Raw genomic sequence first — 15,567 nt, forward strand, 5'->3', positions numbered from 1 at the left:
TCCCCAGTGGGAATATGTGTCATCACAATGTTGAGTTTTCCACGGCTAAAAAGAGCAGCTGGATCTAAGAGGTACATGAGAGTTATTTTTAAAACCATCCTTTATATAGAAAACGGTTATGTGCCTAGAGAATGAACACTTGGCAGGGTTGATACAAAAGAGGCCCTGAAAAACTTTAGTAGGACTGCTGCAGGTCAGCATGTACATCCATCTCCTGAGTGGCCCAAGAAACTCCACACAGAACTTGCCTACATTAATGTCATTTGCTCAATCAAATAAGATTAAATTAATTTCTTATTTTATTCATGCACATAAAAGCAACACATGCATGTGTAAATACACACGTGTATCTTACGTTCATTAACATCAACCCAACTGCAAGAGTACATGCCCTTAAAAAATACGTCATGAATTTTTCCTTATCTTACTGTGCTCAGCACCAAGTTAAAGTGGTGGATGGTGCCCAGTAAGTACTGAGACAGGCAGCTAGATGGACAAAGTCTAGAAGTTTTATCTGTTTTAGACAACGTAGATAATGTAGAAAGCCAGAATTGCAGCAGCTGAACTGGAAATAATGCAATACATTGAGCAGAGTCTAGATGCTCACTGAAGTGCACGTCGTTCATCAGGCAAAGAGAGGACTGCATATCATGTACAAAGTGGCAGCCTGAAAACATTGTCAGAACATCATGTAAATCATACTGCTTTGACCCAGGTGCCTCACAATAATGAGATATTGAAAATAAGGAATAACTTCTCCTGGGATGCCTGAAGGAGAGGAAGCCAGGAGGCCTTAAAAAGTGCTAATCAGTCATACATGCACACTGTGAGAAGCACGCCTAAATCTACCTTTGTTAGAATGAAGTAAATCAACGTCTGGATAATTACTATGCTACCAGCAGTTTGCCTGCTGACGGGGTCAGAGGCTGACAACACAAAACTGAGAGACCGTGAGAGTTGTTTCAGTTTTGCATCACAAACAGGAAAGAATGAGACATAGCTGTAGGTAAAATTCAATGTTTAACCGAAGCAGTGCAGCAGTGGTACTGAAGCAAACTCTTCAATGCGTGTTGTCTATTCCATGTAGCCCTCTCTCCCCAGCAGGGCCAGTCGGGGTGGCCACAGCAGCAGATCCCACCCCTTGCTCTCTTCCAAGGGCAGCACTGCAGGTGCATGGGCACAATTACAAAGCAGACCACTGGGCTCTTTCCAGACTATCCACCCCATGCCAACTGAGCCAGCCACTCTTCATTTCAGCCACTGTCTTTCCAGCCACTCTTCATTTCAAGCCAGTTCAGTTGCTGTCTGGCAACTGCTTGCCCTTGTGTCTGGCAGAAGAAAATAATAATAATAATAATAATATAATCTCAAGGAAAACAGGAGCCAAACAAAGCAGCAGTCTCCAAAACCTTGGAGTGTGGCCTTCCTGCACACCCCTACGGTATTGCAAACTGCACTGCAAAAAATGGTGGTTCTTTGTGCCTCCCTGAGATGTGTCACTCACCTCTTCTGCTCCTGGTCCTTCTCTGTCTGGGCAGGTTGCAGCACCTTTCTCACCAGCCATCCTCATTTTACACCCACCAAGTCCCACTCTTTCCTGCCAGGAGAAACTTGTCAGGCCCATCCAAAGCATTTGCTCTGTTAAATATTTGCTGTCAAGCTAGTTGTCCCAAGAAAGGCAAGTCTGGCACTGGCCCTGGCTCAGCAGCCTTCCCACATGGACATCTATGAACCGCTTGAAAAAGCATCTTTCAAAGGGATGTGGGCCTTCTGTGAGCCCTCTCCCCACCAGCACAGGGGATGGACAGGGTCCATTTCCACATGATGAAGGATGGAAGGGAGAAACCTACCTTATTTTGAGCCTTTGGAACAAGTCTGTGTCTCTAAGCTGAAGCGTTGCATCAGTCATAGTAAACATGGAAGAACAACTTCTGGTTTTAGCCCATCCACATTCTTTATGTGTACTTCATTCTTTAAAAAGTACTTTATGTCTACATCTTGGCTCAAGAAATGCAAAGTGAATGCAAACCTCTCCCGCTTTCTCCTTCACTCACTCCACATTCTAATCAGCTGTTGCCTTCTGTCTTTCTGCTCAGTCTCCCCTCCTGGCTTTTCTCCTCCTGCCACAGGTGATGCTTTCTGCATATATTACCCAAGGTACAGCAACATCATCCAGCCCCATTGGTGTACCTGTATCTCAGCCAGGGCTGAATATGGCCAGCACAGCCATATGGACAAATTCATCCAAGTACTATTAGCTAAACTGATAGCTACTACTGTGGTGTGACAGTCTAGAAAAACCCACTGGAGCAGGGAGGGGTGGGGGGAGTGTTATTGGTATTTATATAGTTTGTAGCATTTTACCATGTAAAATATAATGGTAAATACACAAAAATATAATGGTAAATACACAAAAATAGTCCAAGACAAAATTAATAGCTTACTCGTATCCCTCATCTTATACCTGCAGCTTTTAAACTGCCTGCTGTAGTTTTCCTGTAGAGATGCATACAGTCCTGTGGCTTCTAGAGGTTACTGTAATACACATTATTAGTACAACTGGCAGGCATATCTGCTTTACTGACATCCCAAACTAACTCACAGGTGTTTTATGGAAAGAACAGAAAATTAGTTTCATTCCTGTATTTAAATTTTCATTGGATGCTAAGGCATTTCTTACAGTTTTCCTTAGGAGTGCAAAAGCTCCCACATACCCAGACTGGAATAGAGACATTTCTTCCTGAAGACTGCAGCACCAAAAGCACTTCTATCCTCCACATCACTTGCAAGGCTCTGCCCTCTGAAGACCCCAGAGACACCACAAAGAACCTATGCTGATTCTCCACCCAAGTACCAGGAGTGCAATGGGACATGCAAGCCTGCATGCAATGTTAACTGGGACAACTTCTGTATCCTGCACTCTTACCCGCATTTTGTTCAAATAAAAGCTGGCAGGCTGGGCCTACCTGTATCTACATGCAAAGCCTTGTTTGTAGGCTAGGTCTCAGCTACCTTGCAGCAGGGCTGGAGTGCAGGGTCAATTAGCTGTGCAGAAAGCACCACTTCCCAGTCTGGGGTCAGGCAGCACCCACTCAGGTTTGCCCATATTGTATTCACAGGTCATGATGCTATAGCTTGGTTTCTCAAAAATCCCAGTGGCCTTTATGTTAGCTCATGTGACATTAGTAAAAGTTGTAAAAACAGTCTGCTTCTCTGCATAATGCACCCCCCAACACACAAACCCAATTACCATAACACATCAGCTGAGAGATCAGATGCTGGAGCAGACACACAGTTCTTTATCTGACTGCACTGTACTCACCCCTCAAACTTCAGTTACATGAAGTCTGTTAACTGAGAAGGAAGCACCTTAATTTCTTCTGTTTTAAGTGCTTTTTAAGAAGTCTTCCTGCTTCAGTGCTCCAATTACATCCCTCATAGATTTAGCTCACTAGTCACATTTAATGCTAGCAATTAATGAAACAATCTGCAGCAGGCCAGAGGCATCAAAGGAGCCTCTTGCCTTCAGTGCTGTCTCTGTGAGTGAACTCTGCCTGCCAGATCAGTGCAGCATTGGGTGGTAAACGGAGTAGGAATAGTCACTTTTGCTCTCATGGTGGTTCTACCTCCAGACTAAACCAGATCATCCTCAGCCCCTGAAAGTCCTTTTTTGAAAGCACGCATCAGCAGGTAGTGGTCTTTGCATGTTTTAACTTAAAGATCAGGATGATACCCCCTGGCCCTTCATAGCCAGCTTTCAAAGACACTGCCCTTTTGTAAGTAAGATTTCACCCTCTTTTAAGCAACGTCACTGTGGTCTTGATCTCAGACCAGTCAAGCAAGGACCTGACAATTAGACAGAGCAGCATACAATGTAATGTAGCCTCTGAGTCTCCCTACAAAAAGATAAAGACTCAGCACCCGCTTAGTGGAAATCCAAACACAGATGGGATAAATGCCTTGCCTTCCCCCCCACCCCCACTGTCTTGGGAGCCAAGGAAGGAAGAGCTGACAGTGCTAATGAGATATGTAGCAGGTGATGTAATTATCATCTGAGAGCCTGAGTAGGATGAGACAGATGTTACTTTTAGGGTTCATTTTTCTATTAGTGACACCTGTTAACTAGCTTATGTCATCCACCCCTTAGCACACCAGATACAGACTAATATTAAAAGAACTGTTTTGAGTAAAATCAAATAAGTGTAGGTGATACCAAAGCCATACTCGAGGCTTCCCTTACACAGTGGTAGGAACTGTAAACAGGGACATAAATGGCTCTTAAATAAAGTAAGTATGCCATTCCTGCTTCCTGAGAATCTGTCTTGAATATATTACGTCACCACAAGTCCCTTATTCTCAAAACAGAATCACCAGTTTTGCAAAGATGTCTTAGTTTTGGAGACAAAATTTCAGGAGGAAACACTCCAGAGTGAGTGTCTGCTCCGAAGGGAAAAGGGCCTACCCTTTTCCTCCACCAATAAGACAAGTGGGTCACAGCAAGTGAAAGTAGGAAAAAACAAACTGTTTATTAACACACAAACAAAACAGGGTAGAACAGGATAAAAATAAAACCTCCAAATACAACAAATTCCCGGAGAGGGAACAGACACACAGGCTCGGACCAGCCGGGGCCACCCCGCAGGCTCCCCGGACTGGCGAGGAGGGAAGGGAGGCAGTGAGGCAAGGGAGAGAGAAGAGAAAAAGAACAAGGAAAAAAAACCCAACAGAACCTTTTCCCAGCTATGCGGAACACAAAAGAAACCCAAAGAGCAGCACAGCGCTCCCGGCGCACTCCCTCCGAGCCCCAGAGCCCCCCGAGCCCTTGGGCTGAGCCATTAAAGTGCCCCGCACTCGGTCCCACGGCCCCACCCCCCGGGCCCATCTAAAGGCACAGCGGCCTTGGGCGGTGAGCGGGCGGTTCAGGAATAAAGCGGCTTCATAACATCACCCCAGGACAACAGAGCTGCTGGGGAATGGTGACTCTCTGCTCATCTGCAGGCCGAGAAATAAGCTAGTTAACCATGGGTTTGAGTTTATTGTAGGAAGGAGGGCCCAGCTGACATTCAGCCGATCAGATTATGTGGTGCTGAGGAACGTAGGCAGCTCTCACCATAGAGGGAACGGAACAAGGAGCCTTCAAGTGTGTAAAAGCCACAGGTGATTGTCAAATCACAGTCAAGCACTTGCAAAAATACCCAACATAACAGGTCATCACTAAAATAGGCAGGATTTGTTTGGGTGCTTGATTTTGCCCTAGAGAAGATGAAGGGAAGCAAGAAGACTTGATGGATCAATTTAATTCCCTGCTTCCTGTGTGGAATATCACAACAACAGTTGTATTCTGTGTGATGTTTGGATCTGTGTTCATCCATGCTACTGAAGGCTGTGGACAAGGGTGATAAGAAATCCATTAAACATGGGACAAGGTAAGTGAGTTAAGACTGTAAAGCACTTTGAGTGTTGTACCTCTAGAGTCCAAAGTGCTACCACAAGACAGACACTGGGCAGCAACTAGTGCTCTATAAATCACTGTAGACTGAATTAGATTGTCTCTAAAATTACACCCACAAAAAGTGTTGCTCTTGCTCTTAGGCTTGTCTGGATTGTGGGGAGCAACATAAGAGCTTAAAAGAAGGTGGTGTTAACAGTGTCAACAGGCACAGAAATCTATTTTGTGCCACCAGTCCAACTTGACAAGAGAAAAGAACTTTACCTTTCCAAGCTGTGTTCCCTCATTTAAATATTTTTCAACTAATTAACACTGGGCACCAACAGATTTGATGTTCCTTGAAGAAGAGTGAAACATTTATTACCCTTCTTGTCTTCCTTCCTGAAATGATTGAGGTGAAAGAAAGGTTAGAAAAGAGAGTCTTTTCTTGGTTGTCTTATTTCTCTTTTGTCTTTCACATTGGTTCCAGAAATGGAAAGTCATTAATCACCTATCAAGACAGCAGATAGGAGTTGCCTTGGGGTTAGAGAGGATTGGAGAAGATCATTTAAGCATGACAATTAATTGAAATGAGTAAAATAGGGACAGACTCTTCATTCAAAAGTAAGTAGCAGGTGATAGGCAACAGATTTGGACTGGTATTAAGAAAAATTGAGTGAGGAATCTTAGCTGCTGAAGATGGAAAGTAGAAAATTAGTTATAAACTAAAAAGAAAACACAGTAAAAGAATGGAGAAAAAAGTTTATAGTGATAATCCCAGTTTATTTATTGTTTCATTCAGCTGGAAACCTCTGGCTCTGCCTTTCCTCCTAATTATGTTAGCTGTGTCAGTACTACACAGGTGAAGCAGTGGGAGCCAAACAGCAGCATTTTGAGGCTCCCGAAGAAGAATGTTTCAGGCAGCAATTGCATTAGGCACGTCTGTGACAAAGTTTTCTCTTCCAGTTAGACTCCAGAGACACTGCAGGTATATATCCTGGAATTCTGCAGCTGCTGACTTGCATGAGCTCTCATTTTATCTTTTGCTGATTTTATTCATCCTGTGCTTTTGGCACAGCTGCCAACAATTCCACCATCCTTCTCTTCACACAAGCTTTCCTCTGTGTAAAGGACACACTGGGCAGCTCCTGCTGACCACTCACCTCTCCCAGATTTGCTGCAGACTCAAAGTGAGGTTTTTACTGGGCAGGCAAAATGACTGCAACACCTCCTGCTTTTATGTCCTTTCTGAAGGAAGTGCCAAAAAACTGAGGAAACAGACTGCTTTGAAGAGCCAACACAACACAATAAAACCTGCCCACAATCTAAAAATACCAGAAAGATTCCTGTGAGGCCTTTCCTCTGAAAAATCTTACGTTAAGAACAACTGGGGATTAAATGCTTTTTACCATGTTCACCAATTAAAAGCCTGCATTCATAAAAGTCGTTGGGAGATAAGACTTGACCAGCATACAATATTTTAATTGCAATCAGTTTTCACGTGGCTTACTTCTACCTCTTCATTAAGCTCAATACATTCTCTACTACATAAACTTGATGTACAATACCCCTGCAAAATGCAAAAAATTTCCCGTTGGAAGCTCAAAAAATCCCAACTTCAGCTTCTATAAAGTGCCATTTCTGTAAGAACATGGCATTAAAAAAAAATTAACATGGCAATGAATGTTGCTTCTTATATACTTAGATGTTTAAAGATGCTGTAGGGCTACAGGGTTAGGTGGTGTATGTTTGCAGGGTCTGCTATTCTTTCCTGTGAAGATTATTTGAATTTTCAGCCACGGTCTGGTGCAACACAGGGAAAACACACTATGCTGCAGTCACAATCCAAATTTTCCATTGAAGCAGCTGCCAAAAAAAACCCCTTTGGTCTCAGAGGAAACTTGAGAAAGGGAAAGGTTTCCAGGAGGAAAAATTAAATTCACTAATATTATCGGCTGACTATGAATTGTTTCTAACTAGAAGAAAGGAGGAAACAGGACTGAAATTTTATTTCAGAGGCAGCCACATTTTCAGAATTTCTCTCCTGCCTGTTACTGAATAACTCACAGTCTTTAAACTAGGGTAGAGGCAACCACGACTAAGTGTCCATCTTTTCATCTTCATCGTGTCCTGAATGTGCATCTCTAAGTGAATCCTTGCATGCAACCATCAAAGGTTAGGGCCTATTGAAAGTTACCTCTTGGAGCAGACTTTGGTCCCAGAGTGGTGGTTTCCAGGTAAATTAGTCATTACTCTCCCTTTCACCTTCATTTAAAAAAAAAAGGCAACTGAAAGGGTCCCCTTTGAGTTGTGAATGGCTTAATAAAAAGGCATCCACCCACCTCTTGGAGCTGACAAGAGGTTCCTCTGCTACATGTGTGAAGAATCCAGCTATGACTTCTTAATTCCTGCTGAACAAAAGACCAATTTTGATCCATCTTTGATGACTTCTATTCAAAGTTCAGTATTTGGTGCAATAATCATTTTTTGCATAAATATCCTGTTCAGCTCCTAGGCTAGAGCATGTGGAGCCAGGTTGATCTAAAGCATCCATCTTGAGGAAATTAGAGAAGTTCATCATAAGCTCTCAGACATATTTGCACTGCAAAGATAAACACCATTTATGCATGACTTGGCTCATTCTAAGTCTTGAAAGAGTGATAACACCCAAAACAGCTGTGACTGAGGTTCACACACACTGGGCTGTCATTTAGTGGACCTTATACAAATTACAGTCCTGCTGGCTTCAGAGAAGAATTGTTCTGCAATGATCTGTGATGTCTTTTAAGGCTGCTGTAATCACATGTATCACATTTTCAGGAACTGGAAATAAATCTCAAAGACCTGCAAATAAATCTAGGGAAAAAAAGTTCAGGTAGCAATTTCATTAAGATTGGGAGCTTGAAACTAGCTCTGCTGCAACATGGCAGATTCCACTTTTCAAAAATGATGTTTTCTTCGGATATGTTGGCTGGTACAATTCTCTTCACATTGTCGCGGGTTCAGTTTGTAACCGGGCAGAAACACCAATTTAGTGTAGTGGTTTGGTCCAAAATACTCATTACTGTTTATCTGCTGTGAGATAAGAATTAGGAGAAATGCAAAGCAGGCACCAAACTTGAAAGAATATAAAGCAGTTTATTAACAGACCTAAAAGAGGGAAAAAAAGAAAAAAAAAGTTATACCACCTTCAGAACTCTCCTCCTCCCCCCACCTTCCTCCCTTCTCCCACTGACAATGTGAAAAGACAACCCTTAAGATGTTCAGTCTGTTTACCACTTCCATAATAACCTTGTTTAGTCCATTTAGAAAGAGAAGTCTCTTCTTGCTCATGCTATGAAAACAGTATCACAACGAGACAGCCGCCCACTTCCAAATATTGTTCAGTCCATTTAGGAAGAGGAGTCTCTCTGCCTGCGTGTGAGTCCTTTCCCCCGACTTGCAGCTTTTCCCGCAACTGCTTTCGAGGGTCCACTCTTGAAGTTTTTTGGGGTACAATTTTAAGGTTGAGCCGTTCAGAAACAAAAACAGAGGCCCTTCTCCTTCCCTGGGAGCAAAGGGTCTTCATCATCTTCATCTTTAGGACTATCTCTGGGAGCATCTCTAGGGACTGAGGTTTTCTCCTTTCCCGTTTGGAGCAAAAGTCCTCATCTGGTCCATCTCTCCCTGTCCAAACTCCTCATGAAATTACAGCTGCATCAGCATCTGCCTATCTCAGCGCAGGTGCTTTTGCTTACGAGTTGAACACTCCACCCCCCATATCTTCATGAAATTACAACAGGATACTCTGATATATCATAGCTTCACAACAGAATTTCAGCTTTAAGCATCTCCTCTCTCTCTTCCCTCAGGTTTTCAGCTCTTCACAGCAATAAAAGGGTTAATCTCACCTCGGCCTTGCAGCTTTGCAGCTGGAATGTTGAATTTTTCTTATCGCAGCGGAGAGGGGGGAGAGCCGAGCTGCTCCGGCTGCCCACGGCAAGGCAGTGGGGGGGGTTCCACGGCTGGAACAGGTCCATCGGCTCCAGGATGGCCGTGGCCTGGCCGGGCCTGGCCCAAGCAGGGCCTGGCCGGGCCCGCTGGCCCCCACACGGGGCCTGCAGCCACCTGTCCCAGTGCCAGAAACGAGAGAGAGCTTGGAGGGGGAGTTTGCCTATTCTTAAATGTGGATCACAGAGGTGGTCACAACTTTAAGTGGCTTAGAGAATTGTCCATATTCAAACTGGCCAGCTGATAGGTTCTATCAGTTCCCAGAGGAAACTGTAAGCACCCCTTAGCAAGGACATCCCTTCCGGGACTATGCTTGCTAACCTATGACACACATGCACTATTACTGCTCAGTATATGGGGCATGACTCATGATATAGCACAACACAGAATGATAGCTAGAGAAAATTGAGCTTCTGAAAAGTGAAATTAAAGGGGAAAAGCCACAGGAATAAATAATGCAGTTAATAAATAGACAGACAAGGCTGGAGCATACAAATGAGATGTCTCAGGGTAAGTTTCAGCCTGTTGTCTAACCCCTGGCAGTGGGCTGTGGACATGCTTTATCTTTCTAGCATCCTCAAGGAAGAGTCAAATAGTTAAAGAGCAGCATGAGGCCACCTGCTACTAAGTGCAGGTATGCTGGTACTTGAGGATCTAAGATTTGTATTTTTTTTCCACCATCCACTTGTCTTTAGTCCTCTGATAAGCAGTCCCAGACTGCCAGCCAGCTCTGCCCACCTGCATCCTGCAAGGACAAACACCCACTGCAACTCCACTATGATTCAGGCCTCAGCACTGCAACCCATTCCCACCCAGAAAACCTCCTGTTTGCTCTGGATGTAGTGGGTCCAAGCCCTGCCACACACATTCCCTTGGGAGGAAAGCCAAAGTCCAGCTTTGCCCCCACAGTAAAGACATCTGTGGTACAAGTACCACAACTTTTTTAATGTTGTTTTTTGATAGTTTGTTTGAGTTTTTTTACTGAATATCTCAAAGTTCTTACTATGAACTTCCTATTTGTCAGGTGGGGTCTCTTATGGCATCACGTGACTTCAAGCACTGCTTACAACTAATAAATATTTGTGCAAACTTTGCCCTGTTTGAAGGAAAAGACTTTTTCTTACTTCCAGTATTTCATACTGAATGGAATACACATGCAGAGCACAATGCAGGAGCTGAGCAGAGCATGACTTACCGCCTCTGCTGCTTCCTTTGGAGAACAGAAGAGATGGCACGTTTGGCAATTGGAAGGCAAACAAACAGAAGGAACAGTCCTCTCAAATCTCTTGCTGCTGTACTGGCTCTGTAGATAAACACACAAAACTAAGTTAATTATCAGGCCTCTTTTTTTTTCCCAAATGACTATCACTCAGTAGTAAGATGCAGAGGCTGATGTTATAAAAGGGTGGACAGTTTTAAATTAAATTAAAATAAAACAATAACTTCATAATGGCTTTTCCAGAACATAAGCGTCCTTCTAGAAAAAAATAATCAGATGTTATTGTAAGAGCTGATAAGATTTCACACCCAAATTGCCACAACATTGAAGCCTAAATCCAGGCAACTCACATGTTGTTTGTTATCCTTAGCCATATATGCCTTTCACTGGGCATGCCACATGCCCTTTCATTCTGCCTTGTTTTCCATACTCAGAAATGAGCTGCAAAAATTCTTCTCAGAAATGCTAGGATATATGTGCCCAGGAAAGTCATCTCGTGTTGGCCCACCCACTCACCCTCCCACTTGACAGACATCTTTTGTTAAATCAATACCACAGAAAAGCCCACAGAACAAGTTATATCTTTCTCTGAGCAAGTGCATATAGCACTTCAGCTTTGATCACCCTTGAAACAACTGAGAGCAAAATAACACTGACAATGCCCTCTATTTTCCTGAAGAGTTGAATCCGAGAGGAATAAATTAAATACTTGTGCTCCATCCTTACTTTTAATATGATGGCCTTCATCCCCATTGAGTGAAGTCCCAGAGGTGCCATCGGGGTTTTGTGTAGGCAAAAGTTTTACTTGTCATGGTTCAGACTAAACAGGTCCTAATCCTGCTTCTGTTGATGACAGCTGAAAGACTCACAGAGAATAGAATCTGACCTCTCACTGCCTGTGTTATAGCATTGAAAAGAGTTAAAGAGCAGAGCAAGAATTAAACAAGATGGATTAAGAAATTTATTTTTCAAAGAAGGTACGATGGAAGAGGCAGAGAAGGAAGAGATGGAGATTCATGCATTTGCGAAAAAGCTTAAAATTTCAAGACGAGAAGAGATACATTAATGAAACATCATCATTAATAATTAGAATGTTTAAGGTGAATGCATATGTATGTATTCCTGAAAGAAAAACATATTGTACCCAATGAAGTTCATATATGTCCACCTAAGAGGTTACAGCCAGGGTGAGGGTGATGCTATGTAGATTGTCACTAGAGAAGAATGCGTTTACAAGTCAGGTCTATGGGAGAAGATATGTTCTGGGAAAAAAGGATGCCAGCCCAAGGACACCATCAAATCCCTGTCCCTGTTTATGGAGGTACTCTAGTGCAACAAAGTGAAAGCAATCCTTTGCTAAGTACTCCCTCTGGTTCTCCAATAAAGGATGCACTTGCTGATATTAACAGACGGAGAACTAGAAACTAGTAGAAACTGACATGGAACAAATTACAACACCTAAAAAGTTATTCTAGATTTCTCCTTATCCTTTGATTTTCATTTTTTATGTTCTATAAATAAAAATTCTGTGCTGAAGATACCAGGTTAAGATCTAGGATGGTCAGGATTGGGAGAGAGGAGTTTTCAGAGTACGTCTGTTCAACAGAAGTTTTATTAAGAACTGCTAATGTTGATGCTGAAGTTCCAGTTCAGTACTAGGCAAATACAGCTCTAATCTTTTTGGAAAGTCATGACAAAAGATACTCACAAGGAGGTGAATCACCTGGAAACAGACCCATTCAAACATGCCCACAGACACAAGATGTCTCCCAGACATACCTTTAGAGATACCACAGACCTTCAGATCAGGACAGTCATATCCTAGAACTCACTGAAAAGAATGTAAGTTCTACAGGTTTCCCACCTAGCAAAACAGAAGTTTGAGCAGGAAGCCCTAAGGATTTAATAACAGATCCTAGGACACATTTGAAAAATAAGCATGTGACCTGCTGTCAGGGAGATTGTGCCACCTGTGCAGGCAACAGAGAGAAGTTGAATACCAGCTACAGAACTAGTTACAATTTTGGTGCTGAAAAACCTAGTGCTGGAAAAGGCATAAAAAATGATGCCAGACACATCAAAAATTACTTTCAGCAAGACAGTTACTCAGAAACTCATCAAAAAGATGGTTTCTAAGTAATTTTTTTCACCTGGTGTTATTGCTTTCAGAGAGCAAGGCCAAGGCCAGTGACAAGTTCTTTCATCCAAAGAAGACATAAAAAGCACGAAGAACTCAAAGATGAGAAAAATTCAGACCTATGCTTTGAGGAGCAAGGGTAACTGACTGATTGGAAAAGATGGCAGAAGAATGATAGAATTTGACAAAGAGAAGACTTAGAAAACTACCTTCATTCTGCACAGAAGCTACTAGCCTCAAAAAAGCAGTAACACTGCAAGACCACGAATAACCCAGGAAATGTGACAGATGGTGTAAGGGTCATGTCAGAACTTAACCTCTGACCTATTATTGAAAATCACTGTTATTAACCTGAAACATAAAATGGGAGTCAGTCACTGAGAGGTGTTTCCCTGTAAGTGTCCTTGCACTAAGCTATTCAGAGCATTCAAAGAAACAAAAAGGAACAAGGAGTTTAAATGATTTTAAATGTTAAAAATGGCACTTACTTTGTCAAGAAAAGCTGCCCAAGAGTGCCCAGCTGCCATGGTTTAGCATAGTTTGGGGTTTTAGTTAAAGAGGGCTCCATCAGTCACAGAAGTGATTCTTTGCAAAGAGGTGCTTACAGTTTCCTCTAGACACAATAGAACCAATCAACTGGCTAGTTTGAATATTGGCAACTTTTTTAAAGCCACTTAAGAAGCTTGACATGCCTCTGTGATCCACATTTAAGAATGAACAGAGCCCGGAAAAGCTCTCTTGCTTCCAGCTTTTGGACAAGTAACTGGGGGGCCCGCGGCGCAGCCCAGCGGGGCCAGGCCGGGCCCTGCTCGGCGCAGCCCGGCCAGGTCGGCCATGGCGCGGCTTGGCTGAAGATTTCAGCCGCTTCTGCTCGCTGGACACCCGGTGCAGCCCCCTCGGTGCGGGTCGGGCCGGCCGGGAGACAGCCACCCCGGAGCCTCGGAGCCCTGTTCCATCTGCTGCCCTGCTCCGTGCAGGCCGGCCCCCGCAGCCCTGCTCCATGCAGGCAGCACGGCCAGCAGCGCAGCTCGGCCAGGCCGGCCCTCACCCAGAGCGGCTGAAATTTATCTGAGGCCGCTGCCCTGCAAAGATCATGTGAGCAACAGCGATAAGGGAATTCCAGCTGCAGGGCCCGGGTGAGATTAACCCTTTTAGTGTTGTAAATTTCCTCCAGAACAGATGAAGCCTGCAGACGTCAATCCTCTCCCAAGTCAAAAGAAAAGGAAGGGTGAGGGCACGTGAAGAAAACACCATAAAGACACCAAAGTCAGTGAAGAAGGAAGAGCTGAAACCCTGAGAGAGGAGAAAGAGGAGATGCTTCAAGCCTAGAAGCTGAAATTCTGTTGTAAAGCTATGGTGATGGACTATGATACATCAGAGTACTTGTTTAGTATCATAAAAGCATGGGGGGGTGGAGCATTCAAATTGCAATTGTGATCAAAAGTAACTGTGCTGAAACAAGCAAATGTTGAAGTAGCTGTGATTTGATGAGAAGCTTGAACAGAGAGAGATGAAAGTGATGAAGACCCTTGCTCCCAGGGAAGGAGAAGACCTCTGTTCCTAGAGATGAAGACACTCCCAGAGATAGATGAAGAGAACCTTTTGCTTCTGAACAGCTCATCCTTAAAATGGTACCCCATTAGCTCAAGATTGGACCCTTGAAAGCAGTTGTGGGAAAAGCTGTAAGTCAAGGGAAGGGACTTTCACATGCGAGCAGAGAACCAACCCAGGCGGCTGGCTCGTTGTGACACTGAAGCCATGAGAGAACTGTTTCTTGTGGAGATCTCCATAGCATGAGCAAGAGAGACTCCTCTCCCTAAGTGAACTGAAAGAAGATATTATTATAGAGGTGGTAAACTGACTGAAAATCTCAAGGGTTGTCTTTTTACATTGTCAGTGGGAGAAGGGAGAAAGGTGGGGCAAGGAGAGGTGTTCTGGAGGTGTGGTCTGATTTTTTTTTCTCTTTTAGGTCTGTTAATTAACTTCTTTATATTCTTTTAAGTTTTGTGCCTGCTTTGCTTTCTCCTAATTCTTATCTCACAGAAGGAAAATAAGTAAGTTATGGATATTTTGAACCAAACCACTACACTTAACTGGTGTTTCTGCCCAGTTTACGAACTGGACCCGCTACACCAGCATTAACCACAGTTTTCAATTGTCTAACCACAGTTAATCTCATCCTTGCAACCAGTTAATAGTCAGGCAGTCATTGGGAAAGGAAGGGAAGGAGGGGAAGGGTTTGGTGACACAACCCTAACAAAACCAGAGAAATCACAATAATGTAAAGCACATCTGATGTAAAACACACACATATTTCAAACCACACATATTCTAACTGTGGGGATTGCGTCCATGACACCATGACTGGCACATGAGTCAGTGGCTGTAAGAAGCAGCCCTGGGTGCTGACAGACACCTGCTCAGCCAGTCCTGTAATATGCAAAGAGCTTCCCCAAAATGCACTCTCCTAGCCAGGGAGGGGCAGCAAGCACTTGAAAGACTGGCACTGGAAGGAAGTACCAGAAATTAATCCAGCAGACACTTGTACTCTCCTATACCCTGAGGCACTGGTTTTATGGAGGAAAAGCTGGTGGGATCAGACAGGTTCCCTTGCTGGCCAGACCTGACATGGAGTGATCAGCCATATGAGTTTATATGTCATTGGTGGGAGCAGAAGACACAGTGGCGTGTCTCTGCTGGAGACGACACAGAACATCCCTGATCAATGCTTTGAAAGCAGCTTTTCTCCTCCTCTACATAACTGTGCAATCTTTTAGCATGGTCCTGGGAATT

The sequence above is a fragment of the Corvus kubaryi genome, unplaced genomic scaffold (genome assembly GCF_017639235.1).
Source record: "Corvus kubaryi isolate FWS band 111438036 unplaced genomic scaffold, C.kubaryi_AGA036_p1.0 37398, whole genome shotgun sequence".
Classification (NCBI taxonomy): domain Eukaryota; kingdom Metazoa; phylum Chordata; class Aves; order Passeriformes; family Corvidae; genus Corvus; species Corvus kubaryi.